At 42.5% G+C, this 12,216-nt stretch overlaps 1 protein-coding gene across 1 annotated transcript in view; it reads left to right on the top strand.

Moving 5' to 3' along the window:
* TMCC3 (transmembrane and coiled-coil domain family 3) overlaps positions 1-12,216 on the top strand; it is a 74,224-nt gene that overhangs the window by 25,219 nt on the left and 36,789 nt on the right. The gene's annotated exons all lie outside the window — the stretch shown is intronic.

The following is a 12,216-nucleotide window of genomic DNA, read 5'->3' as shown; positions in this document are numbered from 1 at the left end:
GCCCTGCCAAAAAAATAAAAGGAGAGAGAAGGAAATGGAAGGATCTTTCCTGTTTGTGGCCTAAAGAATTAACGTGGCTGAAATCTTGCTGGAATTATTAATTTCTGTAGCTGTGAGGGAAGATTTATAATTCCATCACAATTATAGCAGTATTAACTATATCTTTGAATAGTGCTGTTGGCATTCTCGGAGAGATGGCACTGATTCTGCATGGCACTTTACAAAGGATGATCATTTTCGTAATGCCAGTATTTCACGCCATGTGCATGAAGAAGATGGGAGGCAGCATTCTCTGATTTTATTTATTTGTTTATTTGCTTTTTGAGGGGCTCAGGCACTGAGCAATCAGACAAAGCAGTGCTCAGGAAGCTCAGCAGCTATTCTGAATAACATTCAGTCAGGCTGGACAAGCTCGTTGCTCAGTGCTCAATTCAGAAGCACTGTGGTGTGAGGGCTGGTACTGCTAAGACCTTACACTCAAGGCCAAGGTCACAACTCTTCAGTTGTCCCCTGCTCTCCCTGACTTTAAACATGGCTTCAAAGCTTTATAGTTCCACTGGTTTTGGAGTACCAGTGAATGTTTAAGCCAACTGAATACAATTGAAGGCCCAGAAATAAAGCCTCAGGTATATGATTGTGAGCATATTAATTGTGACTGAGGAACAGAGAATACAAAGTGGGGCCAGGAAAGTCTTTTTAGCCAATGGTGCAGGGGAAGCTGGACAGCTCCTGAGGTGTGAATGTACACAGTGCTCAGGACTGGTTGCAGCTATGAGCCCTGACCCTGTGTTTCTCTGAACCTGTGGTGTACCTGCGCGGTGTCACAAAACACTTTGGTCCCCTGTAGATGGTGAGTTGAGAATTGGAGGAGAAAACTGTCTAGGAAAGAACCTTGTGCATGTCAACAGGCATCGGCCAGGAATCTCAGAGAAGCTTGCAATGGTTCCCTGTAGCAGAGGCCACAAAAGCAGGCCATGCTGCATTTCACTTATCAGCAGGTTTGAACAGAGACTTCATTGGCTGACAGAAATCTATTTCTAGGGAACCACTGAATGATTTTTGTTTTTCTGAAAAAGAGCAGCAGACCAAATGAGTTTGAGAACTTCTGCAGGTTGGAGCCATAGAACAGTGGGTAGGGCACTTGCCTTGCATGTAGCTGATCCTGGTTCAATCCTTGGAGCTCCACATTGCCACTCCAAGCTACACCAGGAGTTATCCCTGAGCTCAGAGTTAGGAATAAGTTTTAAGCCAAGTGTGACTTCTACATCAAAAAAAGTTGAAGAACCTCTGAGCTAAAGTTAGTATCCTGGTCAGGGAGACATCCTGTGTCTGGCTCCCATCATGAACTTGACCTAAAATGTTTTCAATCCAATGCTACTTCCCTTCCATGAAAAGTTCCATGACTTTGCTCAGATGGACAAGGTGAGGGGAGCCAAGATACTGAGAGAAAGTGTTTGGAGAGCCTTGTTCCCTGAAATGGTATCAAGACACCCCCCAGATGCAAAATAACCCATCCTAGTACAGTCTAGACTCTTGTACTATTTCAGTTTATTAGGTCAACCCCAAAAACCAAATAATGGTTATGTGGCTTTCCCTTTTTACTAAAAGTCTTATTGAGATATAATTCATATCTCCACAGGTTACCCATTTAAAAGCATGCAATTTCACAGGTTTTGAGTATATTTGGACTCATTCAGCAGCACAGTCAATTCCAGAGCAGTTTCCATTCTGTCCTCCTCTGAGGCAAGTCTAGTTGTCCAAGAGCTGAATTGCATTTCTTTCTCTCTCAAATCTTCAGCTGAGGGGGCCAACCACTAATCTGCCTTCTGGTTTGTCTCTTCTGGACAAGCCTGTAAATAAAATCAGACATAATACGGTCATTTATATCTGGTTCCTTTGAGCATAATGTTTTCAAGTTTCTTCACCAGGAAGCATGTCCTGGCACCTTTTGTTTTTTTTTTTAATATATCCATTCACCAGTTAGTAAACTATACAGAACATTTCCCTTTGGGAATGTATTATTAATGCTATATTTTTTAAAAATAATTTTATTAGAAGACTATGATTTACCAAGTTCTTAATACAATCATTTCAGGCATTCAATGTACAAATACCAACCCTACAACCAGTGTGACCTTCCCTTCACCAGTGTCCTCAATTTCCCATCAACCACCTGAGCCTGCCTCCATGCAGGCATAAATTTACTTTGTATTTTTGTTACAGCTCAAAGGCAAATGGAATTATCAAAACTTAGATTAACAAGGGTCAATTTGAAATGATTGTCATACCTCTCCATGGCATGACTAAAGTCAGTTTCTAAGGATTTACTAGGATGTGGTTGGTGATAGTTGAGTCTTCTGTGTTCCCATTTAGGCTCACTGAGGTTAGTAGCTTACTATGGAACTTTCCCACCAGATTTCCTATAATACTAAGCAGACCCAGCCTGGAGGTCTAGAATTTATTTTTTTAATATAACCCTGGTGGCTGGGTAGTTTGATAAGGTTAAGTTGCAGAGCTGGGCCATTTCTGTTGGAAGATGTCAGGATGGGTTTGGGCTACTGTAGTTCATGCAGAAAGGTGAATCTGCCCTCCATCCCTCTGAGAAGGCCACGGAGGATCAGCCTGGACCAGATAGCCTGGAAAGTATCAGTAGCCATTATTTTTTTTGGAGCTTAATGGAGGAACTGGGTCCATTTTTTTAATGCTACATTTTTATTGAGGCATATGATTTTATTTTTTTGGTCTTTACTTAGGAGTAACTGTGGGGTTATAGAGTAATTCTGAGTCCAATTTTTGGGAGGCACATTTTCAGGACAGCTATACCCCTGTCCTTTTTGTTCTTTTCTCTGTATGTGTGACAGGACTATACTCAGCAGTGCTAGGGAGGCCAAGCCATACCAGGGATTGAACTCACGGTTTTGTGCTTACCAGGCATAAACTTGAGCCTTTTGAGCCATCTCTGTAGCCCCCATCTGTGTTTTCTCTGGTAGTTTAGGGGGGTTCCTTGATATTTCTTCATAGCTTGGTGACCATTTGCCTTCCTTTTGGTGGGGGAGGGTTGGGTCACACCCAGCAACGCTCAAGGGTTACTCCTGGCTCTATGCTCAGAAATTGCTCCTGGCAGGCTCAGGGATTATATGGGATGCTGGGATTCAAACCACCATCCTTCTGTATGCAAGGCAAATGCCCTACCTCCATGCTATCTTTTGGGCCCCTGCCTTCTCTTTGATTGACATAGACCCAGCTGGTATAAAATAAAATCTCATAATGGTTTGGTGTTTTTTTTTTTTTATTTTGGGGTCACGCTCAGTGGCACTCAGGGGTTACTCTCCTGGATCTGCACTCATAATTATTTCTGGTAGGCTCAGGGGATCATATGGGATACTGAGGATTGAACCCGGATTGGCCATATGCAAGGCAAGCATCCTACCTGCTGTACTATTGCTCCAGTCCTGAAATCTCATAGTTTTGTTTTGCTTTTCCAGTCTCTTACTCATGAAAGCTAGTGTCATATTCATTATAGGAAGAAATAGGTGTGATGTGGTTTGTTCTTTGTTTATTTAGCTGAACGGCTGGTGTGCAATGTAATCAAACTTTGACAAGAATGTCTGTTTTGCTACCAACGTTCTTCATTTCTAGTTCTTTCTTAAGGTTGGTTAATCAACACAAGGTTTGGAATGACTTTTGTGAATGCCCCACGGCTTGGCTTTTTTATACTGTAGCTGGGGTCATCCCCCGAACAGGAAAATTAGAAAGTCATAGTCCTGCTCAGCTGCAATGCCAGGGTTGGAAGGTGACAGGGGGTGTCAGCCAGCTGTTCATAGCAGCCTGGCACATGTCTCCCAGCATAGCTGTAATTGCGTCTGTGACGGGCTGGCAGGGATGAGTGGGGAGAGCCAGCTCTGCGCTGTGTGCACAGTTAGACTCCATGACCTCTTTGTAGACAACTGTGACGGGTCACAGACTTTCCTGTGAAGAAAAAAGGAGCCACAGAAAAGGCACAGTGTCTGAAAGGTTCTGACTCGTGAGTTTATAGGGTGAACGACTCAGAACCACACACCATTCATCCCAGCAAGGCAACAGCCCTCAGCTTTGTCTAGGGGGTCTTGGAACTTTTTGTTTGTTGATTCTTTTGTTTCAGGGTCAAGCCAGGCCATGGTTCTGGGGCTACTCCCTGGCTGTGCTTATGGAACCATGTGGTGCTGAGGGGCTAGAACTCAGGCCTTCTGCATGCAAAGCATGCACTGTGGTTCACTGAACTCTCTCTTCAGCCCTGGAGAGTTGTTTTAAGTGGTGGTCATGCAACAAAACCTAACCATGGGATTCGCTCTGTTCTGCTTCTACCAGGAGCATCCCTAATCACTGAAGAAACAAATGCTGTTAGACAAAAGGACATTATTTGAGGGCAGGCTGGGTGTCGCTCTGTGAGCCTTGGTCCTTATGTGTAAAGTAGGATTGGAAATGCCTCTGGTGGCAAGTTTCTTTCTGATGACATAAGAAAAGAGTGGTCCAACTCAAAGCAAGCTCTCAGCAAATGTTAATTCTTTTTTCTTAAGCAGCTGGTCTATTTGTCTCATGTTTTTCTCTTCGGGGTTGGACCAGTTCCGATTGGCCTGAACACAGGTCAATTGTACTGTTGAACTTATCTTTACAGGGCAATAATGAGCTTTTGGCAAAAGACAGGCATTCATGAAAATGAATATTGCAATTTGGTAGCTGCTGATTGACACATATTTGCTAAACAGCTACTCAGATTTTGGGAAGCTTGCCTGAAGGGAAAGCAGAAGAAATTTCAAGAGCATTTTTATTACTCTTTTCCAGGTTTTTAGTTATAAAATCATCTTTGGAGTTAGGGATGTAATTCACTTGCCTTGCATATGTGATACTTTGGGTTGGATCCCAGATAGTACAGAAAAAAGGGTTTTCTGGGATATAGGTCAGAGGTTATAGCACGTGGCTGGCATGTATAAGATTTTGGGTTCAGTCCTAGCACTGCTGGTGTATCCCTGGTGATCCCCAACACCTCTGGAGAGGCCTCTTCTTAAACAAAAACCTGATTTTTAAAAATTATTTTAAGCAAAGTTGTTTATAATACAGGTGTTTCAATGTTCCAACACCACTCCCACCACCAGTATGACATACCCTCCACCATTGTCCCAGTTTCCTACCCACTTCCAAGCTTGCCCCCTGTCAGGCAGGAAATAATTTATTTTATGTTGCTTGATAAAAAATAAATGGTAATGGAATTATCAAAAACAATTCAGTAAAAGAAAATTTATGAAATTTATTCTGTCTCACAATGAGTCATTAAGTCCTTGTCTGAATGTTTACTCAACAGTTGCTAGTTGAACCTTCTTCTGTGATACTGGTTTTGTTTGTAGAGCTTAGGTGACTTCTATGCTGCATTTACATCTAATTTGGTGTGTTTTCTCCTGGAATGTCAGTATTGAGACATTTAGAAATGTCACATAGTTCCAGAAGCCTCGTGCTCCAGAAATTTCAGAATTTGTGGAGCTGGGATAAAGAGCTGACATGATGGGGGATGTGGGATGCAACTGTGGTGGCCAGGGCTTCCAGAAGTACAGAGGGGAGGTGGGAGTCTGGCAGTCCCCACTCTGAGAAAACCCCAGAGTTTTCTGCTCCCAAACTGACATCCCAAACTGGGAGTTATCAGTTTGGGGTTTATGCAGAAATAAATGATATTTTTAAAACATCATCTTTTTAGAATATCCCAGATAATAAATATTTATAAACATTGACTAATGGAATTGGAGAAATAATACTTTGCCCATAACTAGATCCCATGTGATCCCCAGCACCTTTATATGATCCCCCAGCACTGACAGGAGTAAACTCTTGAGTACCACTGGTGTGACCCCAAACCAAGTTAAATTATAAAAATTAGCTTACTTTGGCTGAAGAGTTACATTGTTAGCCTGCCTAAAAGCTTAAACTTGAAGGATTATTAAAGGATTGGTCCCTTTTTGTTTTTGAAAGGGCTTGTACCTTTGGTCACTGTCTCTTTATTTAGACTTGCAGAAGTCATAGTAACAGGCTCCATGTCTGATTGGGTTCCATGGCAACAAAGGGTTGTGACTTCATTAGAGCAGAATCAAACATGCCAAGACAGAAGTAAGAGTGTGAAAAATATCCGACTAGATGAATAGATGTTTTGGATAATTTGCCTGGAATGGAAAAGGAGTCCCCCATCTACACTTGTCTCCACTACAAATGCGAAACAATTTACCTACGACTGTTCCTAAGGTCATAGAGATTAGGACTTCACCTCCCCTTTCCCAAAGATCTGTTTGCATGTTATTTTTATTCATTCATCTTTAAAAAATATATCTTGAGATATTTAAAAAAAGAATCAAGAGTGGTAATGATGAAAACCTAACTAGATTCTAGTTTCAAAGGTAGGTAGGAATGAAATTGAGCATGCTCTTTGTGGAACTGATTATAGATGTAAATTGTGGGACCATGTGGGAGGGCCAATTAGAGGCAATTATAACTCGATTGAACTCTCCTGGATTGAAGCTGGCTGTATACTTTCCAAGCAGTGTTTCACTTCTCATCCTTGTTGCTCCATGCTGAGTTGAGATTCCCCTCACCGACCACACTGGGAATCCCATCCCAGAATCCTCCAGTGCAAGCTGTGGCTGAAACCAATCTGCTTGCCTGTCAGATATAACCTCTTGCTAAAAGGTTCTAACATCAAACCAAAAAATGGTGAGACTCAAGGACTTTGAATCATCCATGGGTGGGCCCAAGTTGACTTTCTGATGTTCAGGCCCCATGTCCTGATGTACCCTTTCTTTCCCAGTGTTGAAAGGTGAAAGAATTCCCAGGGGACCCGCCTTCACTATCTTTCAAGCCAGGGGCACGTTCTGACAATCCTCTGGGTTTACACTCTGTGAGTCACTTGCTTCAGTGTGATGAGTCAGAAACTCGGTGGGAGCTCTCTGCCTGCTGGTGGACTGGGGTGAGCAACACTGGTCTGAGCAGATCTGATGGTTCACTCACCCAAGGGCTGCCTCTGAGCTCCCATGAACATGCCCTCCTTGAAAAGATTGCTTTGTTGTTGCTGTTTTTTTTTTTTTCTTTTCTTTTCTTTTTTGTGCCACATCTGGTGCTACACAGATGCTACACAGAGCTTAATCCTGGCTCTACACTTAGAAATCACTCCTGGTAGGGGCCAGAGTGATAGCACAGCAGTAGGGTGTTTGCCCTGCATGCAGCCAACCCAGGACTGACCTGGATTCAATCCCTGGCATCCCATATGGTCCCCTGAGCCTGCCAATAGTCATTTCTTTTTTATATATAATTTTTATTTTAATTATAGTGGCTTACATATCGTTGACAATAATATTTTAGGTACATATTAACATAAAATCGGGAATTCCTATCACCGAATTGTCCTCCCTCCACCTCCGTTCCCATCCTTCTTCCCATATCCTCTTCCCTTACCCTGGGGCTGCTAGAATAAGTGGTCCCCTCTGTGCCTAGCTTACTACTTAGTGGTCTTACACCTATTTGGTCTTGGTACCTCCCTTATTCCCCCCCAATTGGGAGGCGGGACTAGATAGTTCAAGTTATGCGATTTTGTTTGAAGAAGAGAAAAGTAATAACCTGGAGAAAAAAAAAAAGAAAAAAAGAATCAGATACTCCGGAAATGGGCAGAGTCCTTCTAGAGGCTTTCATCCTTGGTTTGAGAGACGAAGGAGAAAAAGAAGGTGAAACACCACAACAGTACATAAAGAACTGTCAAATAAAATATCCAGTGAGCATTTCAAAACAACAAACAAACAAACAAAACAAAACAAAAAAACAAGGGTAAGCACCATATAAAAGCCATGGTATTGAGATAAAAAAAATTGTGGCAGAGCACATAAAAAAAGAAGAAAATAAATAAATATATATAAATGGAGACATCCACTTCAATAGCCAAACCACAACAATGAAATCAACAAAAAAATAGATAAGTAAATAATAATAAAAAATTGTTTTGTGCTTTTTTTTCACTCCTGCAGATGCACAGTAAATATTGGGGTCATTCAAAAAGGAATTTCCTTTGTCTAAGAGATACAGGGTTTCTCCACCCTTGAAGTATATTGTCATGGGATTAACTATAGACTCCTTTCAAGTTCATGCCAATAGTCATTTCTGAGCACAGAGCCAGTAGTAACCCCTGAGCGCCGCCAGTTGTGCCACCACCCACCCAAAAAAAAAAGTGGAAGTGGTGCTCAGGATGTTGGTAATCAAACCCAGACCAGACACCCTGCTCAAAGTACTCCAGCCCCCCTCAGAGAAGACTCTTCCCTTGCCACACCTTGGCTTCCTTATCTCATGAGGTGGAATTTGACCTGCTGATCAGAGCCCCAGAACCTCTCCAAGATTCTGATTCATTCACTGACCCAGAGTTTCAGATGATCTCACTTACCTGATGATCCACAAAGTTATAAAACTGTGGTTGGGTGGAATGGGAGGAGGAAAGGGAGCCATGAGTGCCAAACCCCAGGTTCTGATGCGGTGGAAGAATCCCCCACCCCATAACATTTGAAACGTTACTTGTCTCCAAATTCTGCAATAGTGGGACAGAGTTCATATTTCTGGACTCTCCTGTTTGTTCTCTGCATGACGCTTCCCTTGGCTAAGGCAGCACATGTGGCAGCTATAGTTACTGAAGAATAATAGTGAAAGTACATTCAGTTGTGAGCCACTAGTTTAACTTGAGGCCCTCAGCTTTGTGGCGGTACCAGCAAAGTGGGACTTACCTGAGGAGCTTCTGAAAAACTTGAGCTTGGACAACCAGATTCATCGATTTTTTTTAAGTCAGTTACACAGTCAGGGTCCTGGTCCCAGTCTTTATTGTTGTTTTTCTCATTATGTTCTTGCAGAATTTTGCCTTTTTTTTTTTTTTTAGGGCTTGAACAAAGCCTGTAAGCTCTTTTATTCTTCCACTCTTACCCAAGGTTTTCAGATAAAAATAATTTTAAGGGTAAACACATGTTTAATACAAGAAGCGTACTATGGAGTGAGAGCTCTGGAGATGAAAAACAAGTTGTGAGAGAATCTATTACCTCTTCAACGAAGGTTAAATGGCATTGTTAAATGGATTGTTTACTAGTTTATGGACAGAAACCTATATTAAAATGGCTTGCTTTTTCCTTTTTATTTAACTTGAAAAAGATAAAGGTTGGGGCTAGAGCCATAGTATAGCAGGTAGGACATTTGCCTTGCACACTGTCAACATAGGTTCAATCCTTAGCATCCCGAATGGTCCCTGAGTCTGCCAGGAATGATTCCTGAGTGAAGAGCCAGAAGTAACTCCAGAGCATCGCAGGGTGTAGCTCCCCCACCAAATAATACTGGTCAGGGTTAGAGATAGCTAAGCATGTGCCTTTCATGACAGGGGTCAGGTCTAATCCCTACACCAAGCACAGTATTTGGGAGTACTCTTGAGCACTGCTGGGTATAGATGCACCCCACTCCCCACATAAAATGTACAAGTCAAAGGCTGAAAAAAAAAATCCAATACTAAAGGAGAGGTGAAAAGTGAAACCTTTCCCTGCTCTTTTCTTGTTCCTGCTTATCCTTATTCCTAAGAAAAGCACTATTGTTTCTTCTGGGTCATTACATGTTCTTTGCACAAATCTTCCATCCACTGCTTCTTTGACCAGTCTTCTATTGATACAATTAAAGTTCCTTCCAGGGTGATTCCCCATTGATTGTTTTGCTGTATAAAACTGGACTATTATCTTTGTACATCTTGTTTTCTGTAATCATATACATGGGTAACTTTCTGAAGGCAAAATTGTTGATCAAGGAATGTGTCATCTCTAAGTAAGGGTTGATGGGGTCAAAAGGTTCTTCCTAAAGTTATGCCCATTGACCACACAAAATCTTTTTCCAAAGGGTTTCCTGTCCCCTGTTAATCTGAGGCAGCTGGAAACAGCTCCTTGGAGTCCTGAGCTGCTTAAGAGTTGAGGTTGCCTTCAGGTTGGAATGAAAGGACAACTGTCATCAGGAAAGGGGGAAATCAAGCAAGGAAGAGGCAGTTCCAAAAGGCTCAGGCTCTTCGAAGCAGCTCTCTGAAGTTGGCACAGGGCCGGACTGACTTCAGGAGAAAGAAATGAAAAACCTGGAGCCTGTCTTGTGGGTGAGAAAGTCACGCTTGAGATGACTGCGAGCCATTTCCTGGGCCTTCAGCAGCATTGCGGTGCACTTTCTAGGGGAGGCCATGTGGTGACATTTCAGACACCTACTGTGAGTCATGCTGAGGTGGTCTCATATGTGTGTGTGCATATAAGTGTGCATGTTTGTGTGTATTTCAACTGATGTTTATATTTGAGTTATGAGGAAAGGTTGGACAACACCTGGTTGTGCTCCAGGCTAGTCCTGACTGTTCAGAGCTGACCTCTGGCAGTGCTCAGGGCACCTTATACAGCTCCAGGGAGGAAATGAAGATCACAGCTGTCATAGTTGCATGCAAGGCAAGTGCCTGACCTCCTGTGCTGTCACCCTGACCCCCTTCAAATAAAGTGTAAATGGCCAAAATCTTGTCTCACTGGTTTCTCCCAAACTGTGCACATCTCTGTAGTGTCTGAGGAATAGGGAATACAGATCAGGGCTCGGTGCCAGCCGGTTGTGGAATCTCCTTCTCTGCCTTCATTTCACTTTCTCTTAGCATGACCGGTGACCTGATAGAGACAAATAAATTAGTTGCATCTACTCAGATCTGGGAATTCCAGGCCAGGGAAAAAATTAGGAACTGGCTTGGATCTAGCTGGCAATGACAGTCAAAATCCTAGAGATTGGACTAAGGTATGGCTAGAGAGGTGTCTTAAAGGAAGCCACCTACAGCACAGAAAAACTGAGAATAGAAGGAGCCTCCAGTGAGGTCCAGCCATGGTGGGGAGAAGTGCACAGGATTGTTTTTATTTAACATTTAAATGCCAAAGGAACCTCGAATGGTCATGTTTTCTCCGTGCATGGCCAGATTCCAGGGAGCCAGGAATAAAGCAAAGCCTGGAGATCCTCAGCTCTGAATCGAGCCTTTCTCTGCACTCACCAGAGCGGTCAAATGAGCCTGACAGCTTAGAAGCAATGTCATGATTTTAATTCTTTAGAGAAACTTGTGGGGATTTTTGTGAGGTATTTATGACTGAGTCATAGATATGAAGGAGGTATACTGAAACTGAACCTTGGGTGAAATAAATATCCAGTGACAAATAGATTTTTTAGTGTAGAAGGCAGTCATATAGTGAGGTAGGACAAGTTGGGACCCAAGTTAGAAGAAAAATCAGAAGGAAAATAAAGAGGGTTGGTAGCATGGAATAAATTCTGATGGTCAGTCTGATTTTGTTAAAAATTTATACAGTTTTAGAATTCTCATTGTGTCGTAGTTATGATCGAATGAGCAGAGTAAATCTGGCAAAGCAACATATATATTATGTCTAGAGTATGCTGTTGATTTAACATTTGGTTTAAGGCAGGATGCTTTTACTGCAATTCATTATTTAACATTTATTTACAACCTTTCCTTGAACTGAGCCAGAGAGGCCATGCAATATTAACTTCAGCAGAAATATTTTTTCTTCAATATTATAGTATAGATCACTACCCAGGGTATAGTTCTGTTTCTGTGCCTTTGATTAGGCTGACAAAATTCTCTTTTCCAAACCCCATTGCTTTTCTTCTCCTCCATCATCCCCCCCTCAATCGAGTAAAATCAATACTAGTTAACCCACCAAACACTGTCAGTGGTCCTCAAACTATGGCCCACGGGCCGCATATTGTATTTGTATCTGTTTTGTTTCTTCATTGCAAAATAAGATATATGCAGTGTTCATAAGAATTCGTTCATAAGTTTTGTTTTTACTATAGTTAGACCCTCCAATGGTCTGAGGGACAGTGAACTGGCCCCCTGTTTAAAAAGTTTGAGGACCCCTGCTCCAAAGCCTCCCCACTGTCTACCCATTAGGAGTCAAGTTTCTCTGAACACAGTTGTAATGAAAGTGTTTCTTCTCCCCCTCTACCAGCCTTTGTCCTCCCTTTTGGCTGCCTGAGGAGTGCTCCCTAGCACTGTGTCTGTCCCCACACTCACTGCCTTCTGCCTCTTGGATCTCTTTGTCTGTGCTCAGGTGTTGGTTCCCTGCTGTGTATGGACCCTGTCCTGTGTGCCCAGTTTTTGCCAAATGGAGCCTGTATCCTTGT

The sequence above is a fragment of the Suncus etruscus genome, chromosome 11 (assembly GCF_024139225.1).
Source record: "Suncus etruscus isolate mSunEtr1 chromosome 11, mSunEtr1.pri.cur, whole genome shotgun sequence".
Lineage (NCBI taxonomy): Eukaryota > Metazoa > Chordata > Mammalia > Eulipotyphla > Soricidae > Suncus > Suncus etruscus.
The sequence above is the reverse complement of the archived record's forward strand: the minus strand, read 5'-3'. Positions and strand labels throughout refer to the sequence as shown.